The sequence below is a fragment of the Felis catus genome, chromosome D1, assembly GCF_018350175.1.
Source record: "Felis catus isolate Fca126 chromosome D1, F.catus_Fca126_mat1.0, whole genome shotgun sequence".
NCBI classification, from domain to species: Eukaryota; Metazoa; Chordata; class Mammalia; order Carnivora; family Felidae; genus Felis; species Felis catus.
This window is the reverse complement of record NC_058377.1, coordinates 60,733,757-60,750,555: the sequence shown is the minus strand read 5'-3', so window position 1 is coordinate 60,750,555 and position 16,799 is coordinate 60,733,757. Positions and strand designations below refer to the sequence as shown.

At 40.5% G+C, this 16,799-nt stretch overlaps 1 protein-coding gene and 1 pseudogene across 1 annotated transcript in view; both read right to left on the bottom strand.

Annotated features, from left to right (window-relative positions):
• The window catches only part of LOC101081161 (olfactory receptor 51H1-like), a 309,613-nt gene that overhangs the window by 169,161 nt on the left and 123,653 nt on the right, over positions 1 to 16,799 (bottom strand). The gene's annotated exons all lie outside the window — the stretch shown is intronic.
• Positions 11,250 to 12,849, bottom strand: LOC101100833 (annotated as a pseudogene).

Genomic DNA, 16,799 nt, shown 5'->3' with positions numbered 1-16,799 from the left:
AAAACTTGAAATAAAAAAAATATTATGCTAATTGAAAAGAGTCAGTAACAAAGGCTATACATCATATGATTCAGTATATATGAAAGGTCTCAAACAGGCAAATTTACAGAGACAGAAGTAGATTAGTGGTTGCATTAGGCTGGGTGGGATGGAAGGTACTGAGATAAGACTGTAGGTAGGGTGTTCCATTTGTGAATTATAAAAATGATCTAAAATTTACTGTGATGATAATGGCAAAACTCTGAGAATGCACTAAAAATCATTAAACCTTTACATATTAAATGAATAGGTTGTACTGTATGTGAATTTTTATCAGTAAAACTGTTATGTTTAAAAAAAGAAAGAAAATGGGGCGCCTGGGTGACTCAGTCAGTTAAGTGTCCGACTTCAGCTCAGGTCACGATCTCGCGGTCCGTGAGTTCAAGCCCCATGTTGGGCTCTGGGCTGATGGTTCAGAGCCTGGAGTCTGCTTCTGATTCTGCGTCTCCCTCTCTCTCTGCCTCTCCCCCGTTCATGCTCTGTCCCTCTCTCTGTCTCAAAAATAAATAAACGTTAAAAAAAAAATTAAAAAAAAAAAGAAAGAAGATTGGAGATTGCATAAGGAAGCTGGAGAGAGCACACGTGTCCAAACTACTCTCACCTAGAAAAAGGAGAAAATATGTTTGAATAAAGATGAAATTAATAGCAACACTGGTATATAAATAGAAGTATAATCAGTGATCTAAGTGATCTGTAAATTTCAGGAATCCATGAAAGATAGAACAAAGATAAAATGACACTGAAAGATGAAACCACAGCTCAAAATATGTGTAAGAGAATACAGGAAGTCTATTCTAAAGAATGCCCCAATCTCTGGGGTGTTTGATTGAAGAATTACATTGAAATATTCAGTCATTTTACTACTGTCCCACTAGCCCCAATCTGGCCCTCATTGTGCCATATTTTAGGACACAGACTAATTTTCCTAAGGGTAGAAAAAATAAATATGATTAGTTCTGCCACTGAAGCAGGTCTGTACTTTTTAACTCTGAGGCAACGTCCAGGAGAAACAGAGAATCCATGTGTTCAGATGAAGAGGTAGTCATGTGTTATCCCTCCCTGCCCATGACAGGATATATCGTCTCTTCCTCTTAATACTGGAGGCGATCAGCCTATAGTAGATAAACTATACCCATGAAAATACGAACAGAAAATATTCAATTCATAGAAGACTACACAGTGAAGAATCCTTAAAGGCATTATTTCAGATGGCTATGAGTTGACAGAAAATAGTCACATGTATACACAAACTATACTACACACACACGCACACACACACACATTAGATTTAGTAATAGAATATTAAATCCAGAATATTTTTTTAAATGTCCTCACATTAGGGGTGCCTGGGTGGCTCAGTTGGTTGAGCGCCTGACTCCGGCTCAGGTCATGATCTCGCAGTTCATGTGTTCAAGCCCCACATCGGGATCTGTGCTGACAGCTCAGAGCCTGGAGCCTGCTTCAGATTCTGTGTCTCCCTCTCTCTCTGCCCTTTCCCCATTCATGCTCTGTCTCTCTCTGTCTCTCAAAAATGAATAAACATTAAAAAAAAAGAAATGTCCTCACATTAGAGTTATACACATAGCATATCTTCTCTTATGCCCCAGAAACATAAATGTGTGGGGCGGGGAAGAGAGAGCAAAGCCACTGACATCTGTCTGCATATGTTAGGGTAAAGCCGGACCACAGCCTCATTTCTTAACCAGCCATAGTCCTTAGGCCCATGAATACTTAGATATTTCATCTCCATTCAGAAGGAATATACACAAATAAGCTAACGCTCTAATAGAAAATACATAGAAATGTCTGAGGATCTTCTTGATGGTCAAGAAAAGTTCAGTGTCAGCTAGGCTGCACCTAATTATGTGTGGAAAGAGATGGAGAGAGAAGCAGAGTCAGGGTGCATGCCTCTAGAACCTAAAGTGGACATTGTGTATCCTTCTTATGCTTGGGGAGCAAGACACAATGCTCTCCCTTTGTGGTGAAGGAAACATCATAGCGTATCCCAGAACACTGGGCCACTAAAGTTGTACTGATGTGGTGGGCCTCTGCATCTTTGTAGGCTTGCCGGCCACCCTCTGGAATGTACGTCTTGTCCATCCCACATGACTAGCACAGTTTCATCATTTCATCGCTATAATGGACAATGTGATGCTCTATGGGATATCCTACTGCTCCAGGTCTCTTCAGACTATTATGAGAGTGGTCTGGAGAGACATCATAGCCCTGGATTAAGACAATGAATGTAAGCACAATAGTGGATTCTACCACCTTCTCTCCAAAGAACACAGGTATTGATAATCATCCACAGACATGAGTAACTTTGTAGGAGTCCAGGAGTCCAGTGGAGAAGTTCCTGCACATCATTGGAGCCAAAAATCTGGAAACAGATTCATTGGAGAAGATAGAAACAATTTCACCTTACCTGCATCACACTGCCCCATGATGGCACAACTCAGTGCCAAGAGAGATGTCATCTTCCACAGGGGAAAGTAAAAGGATAGTGAGGGAGCACCCAGCTTCTCCATCTTTGTAGGATACTGCCAAAGAGGCCCATGTATTTCTCAACCCACACAGAACAGTGATGTGATCTGCATGACTTAGGGACAGGGAGAGGCTGGGAGCACTGCAGCCAGGGTTTGGAACTCCTAGAAGGGATACAGATCCTATTAACCACTTTGTGGACTCCATCAGGAGACCTTCCCACAAATCAGTGGGGATGTCTCACTTCAGACCCCTTACTGACCTATGGGCACTCCCAATACTTCACACACCTCACCAAACACCCTATGTGACTGGCTCCCTGTATGCATCCCCATGGGTAGAGAGTATGAGTTTTTGCAGATGGCCAGTAAGCACATGCAGAAAGCTGGATGATCTCTGTGGGATTGGGAGAAAGCACAAAAAATTGAACTAGGAGCACCATCCTAGAGAAGGCAAATGAGAGGCTTGCAGTACCCAGCCTACCTCTGCAGGATCAAGAGAAGTCATACAATCTTGGGGCTCCTGGATGTTTCATTTGGTGGAACATGAAACAGTTGGTCTCAGGGTTGTAAGTTCTAGCCTCATGTTGAACAAGGAGTCTACTTAAAAATTAAAGAAGGCAAAAAGACAAATGTTGAGAAAATAGAGAAGGCATACAATCTTTTTTTTATGTTTATTTATTTGTTTTTTGAGAGAGAGAGGGAGAGAGCACATGAAAGTGAGGGAGGGCAGAAAGGGAGGGAGAAAGCAAATCCCAAGCATGCTCTGAATTGCCAGACTCAGAGAGACATTAGGTTTGACCTCAGGAATGGTGAGATCATGATCTGAGCCAAAATCACTAGTCAGAGGCTTAACTGACTAAGCCATCCAGGCACCCCAAGAAAGCATACAATCTTAATAATCACTTCCCTCCCAAAGGAACCAAAATATTTGAGCAGAAGCATCCATGCAAAAGATCTGACTTGCCTCAGAATCCCTAACAAGGCTGACAGGTAATTTTGTTAAGATTTGTTTTGTGACCTAACATATGATTGATCTCAGAAAATGTTCCCTGTCTTTCAGAAGAAAATGTATTTTGATGCTGTTGGAAAAAAAAATTCTTTATACGTCAGATAGGTTCATTTGGTCTAATAAATAGTTCAAGTCCAATGTTTCCTGTATGCCAACTAGCTACATTTCAGAAGATTATATGCAGAAGTATGTGGTGACCCATAGAAGCACTTACTATAGTTACTAGATACTGTTGTCATGATCAACAGTCCAGATTACAGCAACTAAGAAAACCCCTGTAATGGCTATATCAAACCTAACAGTATTATATGCATATTACCTCACTGTGCTGGCTATGAATAATACTGTATCTTAGCTCTAAAACCACAATTCTTGAGGAGATCCTGGGAAGATGGCGGTGGAAGAGGACGCTGGGCTCACCATGCGTCCTGCTGATCACTTAGGTTCCACCTACACCTGCCTAAATAACCCAGAAAACCGCCAGAAGACTAGCAGAACGGAGTCTCCGGAGCCAAGCGCAGACGAGAGGCCCACGGAAGAGGGTATGAAGGGCGGCAAGGCGGTGCACGCTCCACGGACTGGCAGGAGGGAGCCGGGTCAGAGGGGTGGCTCCCCGGCCAAGCAGAGCCCCCAAGTCTGGCTTGCAAAAGCGGAGGGGCCGGAGGGATGGAGTGTGTTCCGACAGCAAGCGCGACTTAGCGTCTGGGAGGTCATAAGTTAACAGCTCTGCTCAGAAAGCGGGAAGGCTGGAGGACAAAGGGAGGGAGAGCTGCTGAGCCCCCGGATGACAGAGCTCAGTTTGGTGGGGAACAAAGGCGCTCGCCAGTGCCATCTCCCCCGCCCATCCCCCAGCCAAAATCCCAAAGGGAACCAGTTCCTGCCAGGGAATTTGCTTGCACTGCCAAACACCCAAGGCTGTACTTCTGCGGATCCATCCCTAGGCGGCGGGTCTGACTCCCTCCTGGTGCCGCAGGGCCCCTCCTGAAGGGGATCTCCGAAGGAAAATAGAGCTGAGCCTGCCCCTCCCCCCCCCACCTTGCCGATCCACCCCAGCTAATACGCCAGATCCCCAGCACCACAAGCCTGGCAGTGTGCAAGTAGCCCAGATGCGCCACGCCACCCCACAGTGAATCCCGCCCCTAGGAGAGGGGAAGAGAAGGCACGCACCAGTCTGTGGCCCCAGTGGTGGGCTGGGGGCAGACATCAGGTCTGACTGCGGCCCCACCCACCAATGCAAGGCATTCAAGACAGCACAGGGGAAGTGCCCCGAGTCCTGCACCACTCCAGCAACTATCCAAAATGACAAAATGGAAGAATTCCCCTCAAAAGAATCTCCAGGAAATAACAGCTAAAGAACTGATTAAAAAGGATTTAAACAATATAACAGAAAATGAATTTAGAATAATAGTCATAAAATTAATCGCTGGACTTGAAAACAGTATAGAGGACAGCAGAGAATCTATTGCTACAGAGATCAAGAGACTAAGGAACACTCAGGAGGAGATACAAAATGCTATAAACGAGCTGCAAAATAAAATGGAAACAATCATGGCTTGGACTGAAGAGGCAGAAGAGAGAATAGGTGAACTAGAAGATAAAATTATGGAAAAAGAGGAAGCTGAGAAAAAAAGAGATAAAAAATGCAGGAGTATGAGGGGAAAGTTAGAGAACTAAGTGATGCACTAAAGAGAAATAATCTATTCATAATTGGTATTCCAGAGGAGGAAGAGAGAGGGAAAGGTGCTGAAGATGTACTTGACGAAATCATAGCTGAGAACTTCCCAGACCTGGGGAAGGAAAAAGGCATTGAAATACAAGAGGCACAGAGAACTCCCTTCAGACGTAACTTGAATCGACCTTCTGCATGACATATCATAGTGAAACTGGCAAAATACAAGGATAAAGAGAAAATTCTGAAAGCAGCTAGGGATAAACACGCTCTAACATATAAAGGGAGATCTATAAGACTCGTGACCGATCTTTCTACTGAAACTTGGCAGGCCAGAAAGGAATGGCAGGAGATCTTCAATGTGATGAACAGAAAAATATGCAGCTGAGAATCCTTTATCCAGCAAGTCTGTGATTTAGAAGAGAGGGAGAGATAAAGGTCTTCCCAAACAAACAAAAACTGAAGGAATTCGTCGCCACTAAGCCAGCCCTACAAGAGATCCTAAGGGGGACCCTGTGAGACAAAGTACCAGAGACATAACTACGAGCATAAAACCTACAGACATCACAATGACTCTAAGCCCATATCTTTCTATAATAACACTGAACGTAAATGGACTAAATGCACCAACGAAAAGACATAGGGTATCAGAATGGATAAAAAAAAACAAGACCCATCTATTTGCTGTCTACAAGAGACTCATTTTAGACCTGAGGACACCTCCAGGTTGAGAGTGAGGGGATGGAGAACTATTTATCATGCCACTGGAAGTCAAAAGAAAGCTGGAGTAGTCATACTTAGATCAACTAGACTTTAAATTAAAGGCTGTAAAAAGAGATGAAGAAGGGCATTATATAATAATTACAGGGTCTATCCATCAGGAAGAGCTAACAATTATAAATTTCTATGTGCCGAGTACAGGAGCCCCCAAATATATAAAACAATTACAAACACAAGCAACCTTATTGAGAAGAATGTGGTAATTGCAGGGGACTTTAACACCCCACTTACAGAAATGGATAGATCATCTAGACACACAGTCAATAAAGAAACGAGGGCCCTGAATGATACATTGGATCAGATGGACTTGACAGATATATTTAGAACTCTGCATCCCAAAGCAACAGAATATACTTTCTTCTCCAGTACACACAGAGCATTCTCCAGCATAGATCACATACTGGGTCACAAAAACAGCCCTTCATAAGTTTACAAGAATTGAGATCATAACATGCATACTTTCGGACCACAATGCTATGAAGCTTGAAATCAACCACAGGAAAAAGTCTGGAAAACCTCCAAAAGCATGGAGGTTAAAGAACACCCTATTAAAGAATGAATTGGTCAACCAGGCAATTAGAGAAGAAATTTAAAAATATATGGAAACAAACTAAAATGGAAATACAACAATCCAAACGCTTTGGGATGCAGCGAAGGCAGTCCTGACAGGAAAATACATTGCAATCCAGGCCTATCTCAAGAAACAAGAAAAATCCTAAATACAAAATGTAACAAAACACCTAAAGGAAATAGAATCAGAACAGCAAAGACACCCCAAACCCAGAAGAAGAAGAGAAATAATAAAGATTAGAGCAGAAATAGACAATATAGATTCTAAAAAAAACTATAGAGCCAATCAACGAAACCAAGACTTGGTTTTTTGAAAAAATAAACAAAATTGACAAACCTCTAGCCAGGCTTCTCAAAAAGAAAAGGGAGATGACCCAAATAGATAAAATCATGAATGAAAATGGAATTATTACAACCAATCCCTCAGAGATACAAACAATTATCAGGGAATACTATGAAAAATTATATGCCAACAAACTGAACAACCTGGAAGAAATGGACAAATTCCTAAACACCCACACGCTTCCAATACTCTATCAGGAGGAAATAGAAAGCTTGAACAGACCCATAACCAGTGAAGAAATTGAATCAGTCATCAAAAATCTCCCAACAAATAAGAGTGCAGGACCAGATGGCTTCCCAGGGGAGTTCTACCAGACGTTTAAAGCAGAGATAATACCTATCCTTATCAAGCTATTCCAAAAAATAGAAAGGGAAGGAAAACTTCCAGACTCATTCTATGAAGCCAGTATAGTATTACTTTGATTCCTAAACCAGACAGAGACCCAGTAAAAAAAGAGAACTACAGGCCAATATCCCTGATGAATATGGATGCAAAAATTCTCAATAAGATACTAGCAAATCGAATTCAACAGCATATAAAAAGAATTATTCACCATGATCAAGTGGGATTCATTCCTGGGATGCAGGGCTGGTTCAACATTCGCAAATCAATCAACGTGATACATCACATTAACAAAAAAAAAGAGAAGAACCATATGATCCTGTCAATCGATGCAGAAAAGGCCTTTGACAAAATCCAGCACCCTTTCTTAATAAAAACCCTTGAGAAAGTCGGGATAGAAGGAACATAATTAAAGATCATAAAAGCCATTTATGAAAAGCCCACAGCTAACATCATCCTCAACGGGGAAAAACTGAGAGCTTTTTCCCTGAGATCAGGAACACGACAGGGATGCCCACTCTCACCGCTGTTGTTTAACATAGTGTTGGAAGTTCTAGCATCAGCAATCAGACAACAAAAGGAAATCAAAGGCATCCAAATTGGCAAAGATGAAGTCAAGCTTTCGCTTTTTGCAGATGACATGATATTATACATGGAAAATCTGATAGACTCCACCAAAAGTCTGCTAGAATTGATATAGGAATTCAGCAAAGTTGCAGGATTCAAAATCAATGTACAGAAATCAGTTGCATTCTTATACACTAACAATGAAGCAACAGAAAGACAAAGAAAGAAACTGATCCCATTCACAATTGCACCAAGAAGCATAAAATACCTAGGAATAAATCTAACCAAAGATGTAAAAGATCTGTATGCCTAAAACTATAGAAAGTTTATGAAGGAAATTGAAGAAGGTATAAAGGAATGGAAAAACATTCCGTGCTCATGGGTTGGAAGAATAAATATTGTCAAAATGTCAATACTACCCTAAGCTATCTACACATTCAATACAATCCCAATCAAAATTGCACCAGCATTCTTCTCAAAACTAGAACAAGCAATCCTAAAATTCGTATGGAACCACAAAAGGCCCCGAATAGCCAAAGTAATTTTGAAGAAGAAGACCAAAGCAGGAGGCATCACAATCCCAGACTTTAGCCTCTACTACAAAGCTGTAATCATCAAGACAGCATGGTATTGGCACAAAAACAGACACATAGACCAATGGGATAGAATAGAAACCCCAGAACTAGACCCACAAACGTATGGCCAACTCATCTTTGACAAAGCAGGAAAGAACATCCAATGGAAAAAACACAGTCTCTTTAACAAATGGTGCTGGGAGAACTGGACAGCAATATGCAGAAGAATAAAACTAGACCACTTTCTCACACCATTCACAAAAATAAACTCAAAATGGATAAAGGACCTGAATGTGAGACAGGAAAGAATCAAAACCCTAGAGGAGAAAGCAGGAAAAGACCTCTCTGACCTCAGCCGCAGCAATTTCTTACTTGACACATCCCCAAAGGCAAGGGAAGTAATAGCAAAAATGAACTACTGGGACCTAATGAAGATAAAACACTTCTGCACAGCAAAGGAAACAACCAACAAAACTAAAAGGCAACCAACAGAATGGGAAAAGATATTTGCAAATGACATATCGGACAAAGGGCTAGTATCCAAAATCTATAAAGATCTCACCAAACTCCACACCCGAAAAACAAATAACCCAGTGAAGAAATGGGCAGAAGACATGAATAGACACTTCTCTGAAGAAGACATCTGGATGGCCAACAGGCACATGAAAAGACGCTCAACGTTGCTCCTCATCAGGGGAAAACAAATCAAAACCACACTCAGACACCACCTCACACCAGTCAGAGAGGCCAAAATGAACAAATCAGGAGATTATAGATGCTGGAGAGGATGTGGAGAAATGGGAACTCTCTTGCACTGTGGTGGGAATGCAAATTGGTACAGCCACTCTGGAAAATAGTGTGGAGGTTCCTCAGAAAATCAAAAATAGACCTACCCTATGACCCAGCAATAGCACTGCTAGGAATTTACCCAAGGGATACAGGAGTACTGATGCATAGGGGCACTTGTACCCCAATGTTTATAGCAGCACTCTCAACAATAGCCAAATTATGGAAAGAGCCTAAATGTCCATCAACTGATGAATGGATAAAGAAATCGTGGTTTATATACACAATGGAGTACTACATGGCAATGAGAAAGAATGAAATATGGCCCTTTGTAGCAACATGGATGGAACTGGATAGTGTTATGCTAAGTGAAATAAGCCATACAGAGAAAGACAGATACCATATGTTTTCACTCTTATGTGGATCCTGAGAAACTTAACAGAAACCCATGGGGGAGGGGAAGAAAAAAAAAAAAAAAGGTTAGAGTGGGAGAGAGCCAAAGCATAAGAGACTCTTAAAAACTGAGAACAAACTGAGGGTTGATGGGGGATGGGAGGGAGGGAAGGGTGGGTGATGGGTATTGAGGAGGGCACCTTTTGGGATGAGCACTGGGTGTTGTATGGAAACCAATTTGACAATAAACTTCATATATTGAAAAAAATAAAAATTAAATAAATAAATAAATAGAAATTAAAAAATAAATATAACTACAATTCTTTATACTCTGCTTTGATAATAAGGGTGGGAATCATGAAACACAATTGTCATTTGCCAGCTGGTTCCCTGCTATGTTCTGTTAATTGGAATATGATAGAAGGAAACTGGAAGCTACTAAAAGGATGAGTATCCCAGCATGTTTGCTTGTGATTCCTGTCAATGCCACACAACAACGCCAATATCACTGGTTCTTCCTTCTAGTTTTATTTCTTCCCAATACTCCCAGCAAAATCTCATCACACTTCCTCAGAAGAAACAGAACCAGACATCAGTGGGGTGCGTCTCAGGGGTCTGAGTCTCAGGTCCATGAGGGGTCCTCCTCTGTGCTCCTGAAGCATGAGCTACAGCTATGAAGTGCCTCTTCACAGGGGTGTGAGTCTTGGATCTATGTGGTCTGTTCTCTTGGCTCCTGATGTACTACAATCAACAGGACAGCACCTTTTCATAAGGGGTCTGAGTGTCAGTTAGGGGAAGACCTTCACCATGCTTCTAAGTTTTCAATACTTCAAACTCCTATCTTTGTTCTCACAGACATAAAGGTGGAAGTGATACCCTGCAATTACTATCTCTATTATTTCTGTATTCCCTTTATGCCTTCAGTCCACCTATACTTGTTTATCTTGGATTAAATACTCCCAGTGTTAACCACTGGTATAACTTCTGTCTTCCTATCCAGAACATGATTAACATACCCACTTTAATCTTCCTTGAAGAGAAAGCCCAAACATAGCATCACAAATCCAAACAGATTAAAATATCTCTGCATCTGGTTCCTGGTACTCTTGAGATTATATTTGCCAAAAACAAAAACAGATTTATTAAGCATTAAGCATGACATTAGTACTTCTGAAAAAACCATACAGACTGAAGTTGAAGTAAGAAGAGTTATTTTTCATAGGATGTTTGTGCTATAAATATTTCCTGAAGATCTAGGAGAAAGTAAGAATATCTGACCAAAAAGTTCAGGTTACTGACAAAGCAATAAAACATGTATTGATGATAATACTAGCTATTATATTAAAGGTTATGGAAGTCAGAGGCAGAGAAAAAGTAAAATATTTGGAATGATTCCATAACCATGTGCAATGCCAATTTTATGTGCCAGATTTAGATAATAAAATTCAGTAACAAGCTATTGTTAACACACTTTTTATTCCCACCTTCTTATTTTTTTTAATTTTTTTTAATGTTTATTTATTTTTGAGACAGAGAGAGACAGAGCATGAGCGGGGGAGGGTCACAGAGATGGAGACACAGAATCTGAAACAGGCTCCAGGCTCTGAGCTGTCAGCACAGAGCCTGACGTGGGGCTCGAACTTACCGACCGCGAGATCACGACCTGAGCTGAAGTCAGACACTTAACCGACTGAGCCACCCAGGCGCCCCTCCCACCTTCTTCTTTAAAGCAAACAAAAAAAACAACTCCACATTTGAAATCAAAACTGGGTCATTCTGATTATCTCAGTAATTGAACATCTTTCATCTTAAATGAACAAATTTTAATATCATTGTGGCTGAGGAAATAATAGCTAGATAATTTTAGCCTAAATTTCTCTCTTAGCCCATGGTCTTCTTATTTAAAACTAAAGTGACCTTTTGGGATGTTGTTATCCCAAGCACGAGTCTCAGCATTTTAACTTCTATCAGTGGCATTTTACTCATCTATACAATAACAAAGAATAGAAAACATTGAAAAACCCATCTATTCTTTTGTTGCACTGGGATGGAGAACTTTCAGCACAGCTCTGCGTATCTGTTTGGTCTTCACACTGTAGATGATAGGGTTCAGCACAGGGGGATTAACAGGTAGGTATTGGCACCAGGATATGTACATAAGGTGGGGCCCATTTCCCAAATCTGTGAACAAAGGACAGACTAATCAATGGAATATAGAATACAGCAACAGCCCCAATATGGGAGATACATGTGCTGAAGGCTTTCTTCCTCTCTTTCAAAGATGCAATGCTGAAGACAGTCTTAATGATTAACAAGTTAGAAAAAATAATGAAGACCGAGTCTACCCCAGCAGTGGTGATCAGGGCTGTGAACCCCACTGCGCTGTTGATCCTGGTGTCTGTGCACGAGAGCTTCATCACGTCAGGGTAGAAGCAGTATGAGTGGTGGAGCACAAGGCTGTGGCAAAAGGGCAATCGTTTAAGAAGCAACACCATAGGAGTCTGGATTAGTGCCCCCTGGTGATGATTGCTATTCCAATCTGTGCTATTTTAAGCTCAGTTAAGATAGAAGCATATCTAAGAGGATTAGAGATGGCCACAAAACGATCAAAGGCCATGGCCAACAGCACTGAGGACTCCATGACAATGTAAAGTTGAATGAAAAACATCTGTGACAGGCAGGCATTAAAGCTGATCTCCCTGGCATCAAACCAGAATATACCCAACATGGTGACCAGGGTAGATATGGACAGGCCGAGGTCAGTGGTGGGCAGCATGGAGAGGAAATAATACATGGGTTCGTGGAGGCTGGGCTGAGTGACAATGGCAAAGAGAATCAGGCTGTTTCCAGAGAGGTTGGTTATGTAGAGAAAGCAGAAGGGAATGGAGATCCAGGTGTGGAAGACTTCCAACCCAGAAACATCAGTTAGTAGGAAAATGATGGACATAGCTGGTATTCTGGAAAGTTGACATGTTGAACTCAAACTGCAGAATCTTATCATGAATAGCCTGCAATGATCAATTGCATTTCTTTATAATGAATTCAACCTGAAATTAATTATTTCACCAGGTAAACATTTATAAGAGATAGTATCTATATTATAGAAAGAGCTTATGGAGATTGGTTAAAAAATAAAGAAAACTAAGGCCACATCTAATAGAGAAGCAGAAAACAGGAAATGAACAATTATGTGAGGATATAGAATTTGTATATAAACAAATCTAGCAATGATCCATCTTATTTAAATTCAGTGCCTTTTAAGTGGATTGCACCCATCACTTACTTTATGTGGTAGGCAGTCAAGAAATATTTTTTGAGAGGCGCCTGGGTGGGTCATTTGGTTAAGTGGCTGACTTCAGCTCAGGTCATGATCTCACGGTCCGTGAGTTCAATCACATGTCAGGCTCTGTGCTGACAGCTCAGAGCCTAGAGCCTGCTTCAGATTGTGTCTCCCTCTCTCTGCCCCTCCCCCACTCACACTCAATCTCTCTCAAAAATATACACTAAAAAAAGTTTTTAAAAAAAGAAATATTTTTTGAAATGTATATGTTGTGTTGTATGAAATCTTAGATAAACAACAAACAGTATATACAGGGATTCTGATATAATAAATAAAGTAAGTTGGCTTCTGGGGGCCAAAAAAAGGAATGCTCTCATCTCCTGGATACTTTCTTTCAATCAAGTTGAATATCTCCAAACACAAAAATAGCCATCATTTTTTGGGGGTGCCTGGGTGGCTTTGTCAGTTAAGCGGCCAACTTCGGCTCAGGTCATGATCTCACGGTCCATGAATTCAAGCCCTGTGTCGGGCTCTGTGCTGACAGTTCAGAGCCTAGAGCCTGCTTCGGATTCTGTGTCTCCCTCTCTCTGACCCTCCCCCATTCATGTTCTGTCTTTGTCTCAAAAATAAATAAACCCTAAAAAAAACTCAAAAAAAATAGCCTACATTTTTTGAGCCCCTACTATCTGTTAGTAGTTGTGAAAATATTCTGTATGAACCTACAGTTTCTTTGCAATACCATAACTTGAACTGTACCTAATTAACTTTTGTACTACATACCTAGTGTAAGCCATCAAGACAATTACAAACAGAACTGTTTGAATATAGAGGGTCTCAAAGTAAGTACTGTGGACATTTTGATGTTACAAATTTTTATTTGGCATCCCAAATCAATTTTTTGGGCTGCATATTCTATTTTTGATGCATTCAAGCATTGACTGATATATTTATTGGCTAAGATACCCACACAATAAGATATTAAATATGTGTGCCTGAACTTTCCATCCCTAAACTAATAATGATATGCATACTCCATAGAATTATTACCAGGATTAAATTAGTTAATATATATGAAAAACTAAGGAGGGTACTTCACTGTGATGTAAAAGTTCAACAAATATTAGCTGTTATATTTTTAATTAAATTTAAAATATTATATAATCATTTCTTTTCCTTCCTTTCCCACATCTATTTGCATACCCCTCCCACTTATTCATAGGTCTTGTCTTCTGAGCCGAGACAAAAGGTGAAAATATTATCTAAGTCTGACTTGGGCAATGCCTACTGCTTAATATCTTCTTTATGTGGTCCCTTCTTCCTCCACAGCTATGATTTTTCTTCTACATTCTTTCCTGATTCAGAAGAAAAACTATTGCTCACTTCCAAAGACAACCCTACCATGTAAGCCCCTAAATGAATTCTGGATATTAGTATAGTTTAACATTAAATTACTGAGTGCATGTGGGGTCCCTGGGTGGCTCAGTGTGTTAAGTGACCGACTCTTGATTTTGGTTCAGGTCATGATCTCAGGGTCATGAGCCCAGCATGGAGCCTGTGTAAGATTTTCTCTCTCTCGCTCTATTGCTCCTGTGCTCGCTCTCGAAAGAAAGAAAGAAAGAAAGAAAGAAAGAAAGAAAGAAAGAAAGAAAGAAAGAAAGAAAGAAAGACCTGAGTGCAGGCTGTAATCCACTAGATGGATACAGAACCAAATTAAACATGGTACCAGCCCTCAAGGATATTTAGGAAAGGATAAGATACTTATGAAAACAAACATGTAAACGGACAAATAAAATGCAGTGTGATATATAAAATAATGGGTTTGTGTTTAAAACACACTGGTTGAATGTATTAGAAAGTCTTATGGGGGAAGGATCAAGAGAGGCTACTTTGAGAATATAAAGAACACTTGTGCAGGGGATGCTAGGTAAAAATCACCACGAAGATACTCCAAGCATGTCCAAGGTATGTTGTATTAGATAATTTACAAATGTCACTAAGACATGAGATATAAGGTGCTAAAAGTGTTTAAAGGTAGCAGGAGTCCAGTATGGAATTATTTTATCACCGTCAAAGGGTAAGGAATTTGGATATTTTCTAGACACTGAAAACATAAAGAATACGTAGATGTCTTTCTGCACTGTGAAATAGCCCCACCAATTTTCCTTCTTTATTTTTATTAAAATTTGGACACTTTCATTTGTACCATTACCACCGTCTATAAATATTTCAACTTCTTTCCCAACCTAAACATAACTCTGCCTCCTTCCTGTCGCATGTATCTCCTTCCCTTCACTAACAACTTATTGAATATTTGTCTTTCCTCATCTCCCTCTTAAATAGTTCACACCTATTCTTGAAATTTGCTTCTTTTTGTACTGAAGCATGCTCTGTTGGATTAGTTGTCTATTGCTGCATGAAAAACTAGCACAAATTCATGGTTCAAAACAAGAAATTCATTGACTCACATTTCAGCAAGTCCTAAGCAGAAGCAGAAGCATCAGGATCTCTGCTCAGGGTCTTACAAGGCTAAAATCAGGGTTTCAGCCAGGACTGTGTCCTCATCTTGAGGTCAGGGTCCCTTCCAGACGGATCCAGGTTGTTGGCGTTCTTTGTGGTATGGAATTGATGTCTCCACTTTCTGACTGGCCATCGACTGGAGGTTGCTCCCAGCTCCTAGAGACTACCCTCTACCCTCTGCCCAGTCATCTGGACCTCTCCCAACAGGCTGCATCTTCCAACCCAGTAGAGGAGTCTCTCTGCTGGCTCCTGTCTCTTTTAAAGGCTCACATGATTAGGGCAGGCCCACCCAGCATAATCTCCCTTTTGGAAAACTCAAAGTCAAGCCATCACCAACCTCGCTGACATCTGCAAACTCTCTTTGCCATACGTACAACATGACATATTCCATCACATCCATAGAACGGCGCACACTCAGGGGGTGGGTTTCATACTGGACTATACTCATAGGGGACAGGAATCGTGAGCACCTTTTTAGAATGCTGCCTGCCAAAAGTGTCCAGGCCAACCAATCTATAAAATTTTATAGGTTTGGCTTCTAAAATGTCCTTTGATTGACCATCCTTATCCTCCACTTCTATCATCTCTATTTTACATGGTAGTCTCATTAGTTTTTGCAGGAACTACAGCTATATTCTCATAAGTAATTTCCCCGCCTTGAGTTTCAAGTGTTTACAAACTTTTTCCATATTGATGCCAGCATGATCTCTCAAAAATACAGCTTCTTGTCACTCCTCATACAGAACTCTTCCTTGTCTTCAGCACGAGGTTGAAACTCTTTCCTATCTTATTATAGCCGTCAAGGATCTTCCCAATCTAACAAAAATCTACTTTTCCTGATACCCAACCTCTTCCCTCCCCCCAGGAACCTTTTGATATGATCAACCTGGGCCTTTCCTACCTCACCAAATTACCAAATATAGTAAGTTCTCTCACAGTGCTGTGCTTTGCTTAAGTCATGTACTTCCCATTCTTCTTTGAATAAGCCTAAATTCTTTGATTCATTAGATTCATTCTTAGACTCATTATTTTCTTTAGGAAGCATTTTATGGAATCACCTTCTACATGTCAAGTCACAAGGAATTACTTCTTCCTCTGGAGTCATATTTTTATTTATTTATTCATCTAGAATAGTGTTAATTCCATTGCATGATCATAAATTACTTGAAAATATGCCTTTCTAACTGAAATCAGCTATGGGCAGGTAGACCATTATATTCCTTGTACCATGAACTGTACTGTGCAGTGTGGGAAGTCAATAGATATTTTTTGATAAAAATTAAATCCAAGGGTTGTATACTGACAAGGAATTCTGGAAATATATCAGGATCTTAACACATTACAGCCTTGTGGTATTTAATTTATGCTATTTGGCTTCAAATTACAGATGTGACTACTGGAAGCATCTCTGTGAATTCTTTCATTCCCACAAAAGGAAGCGTG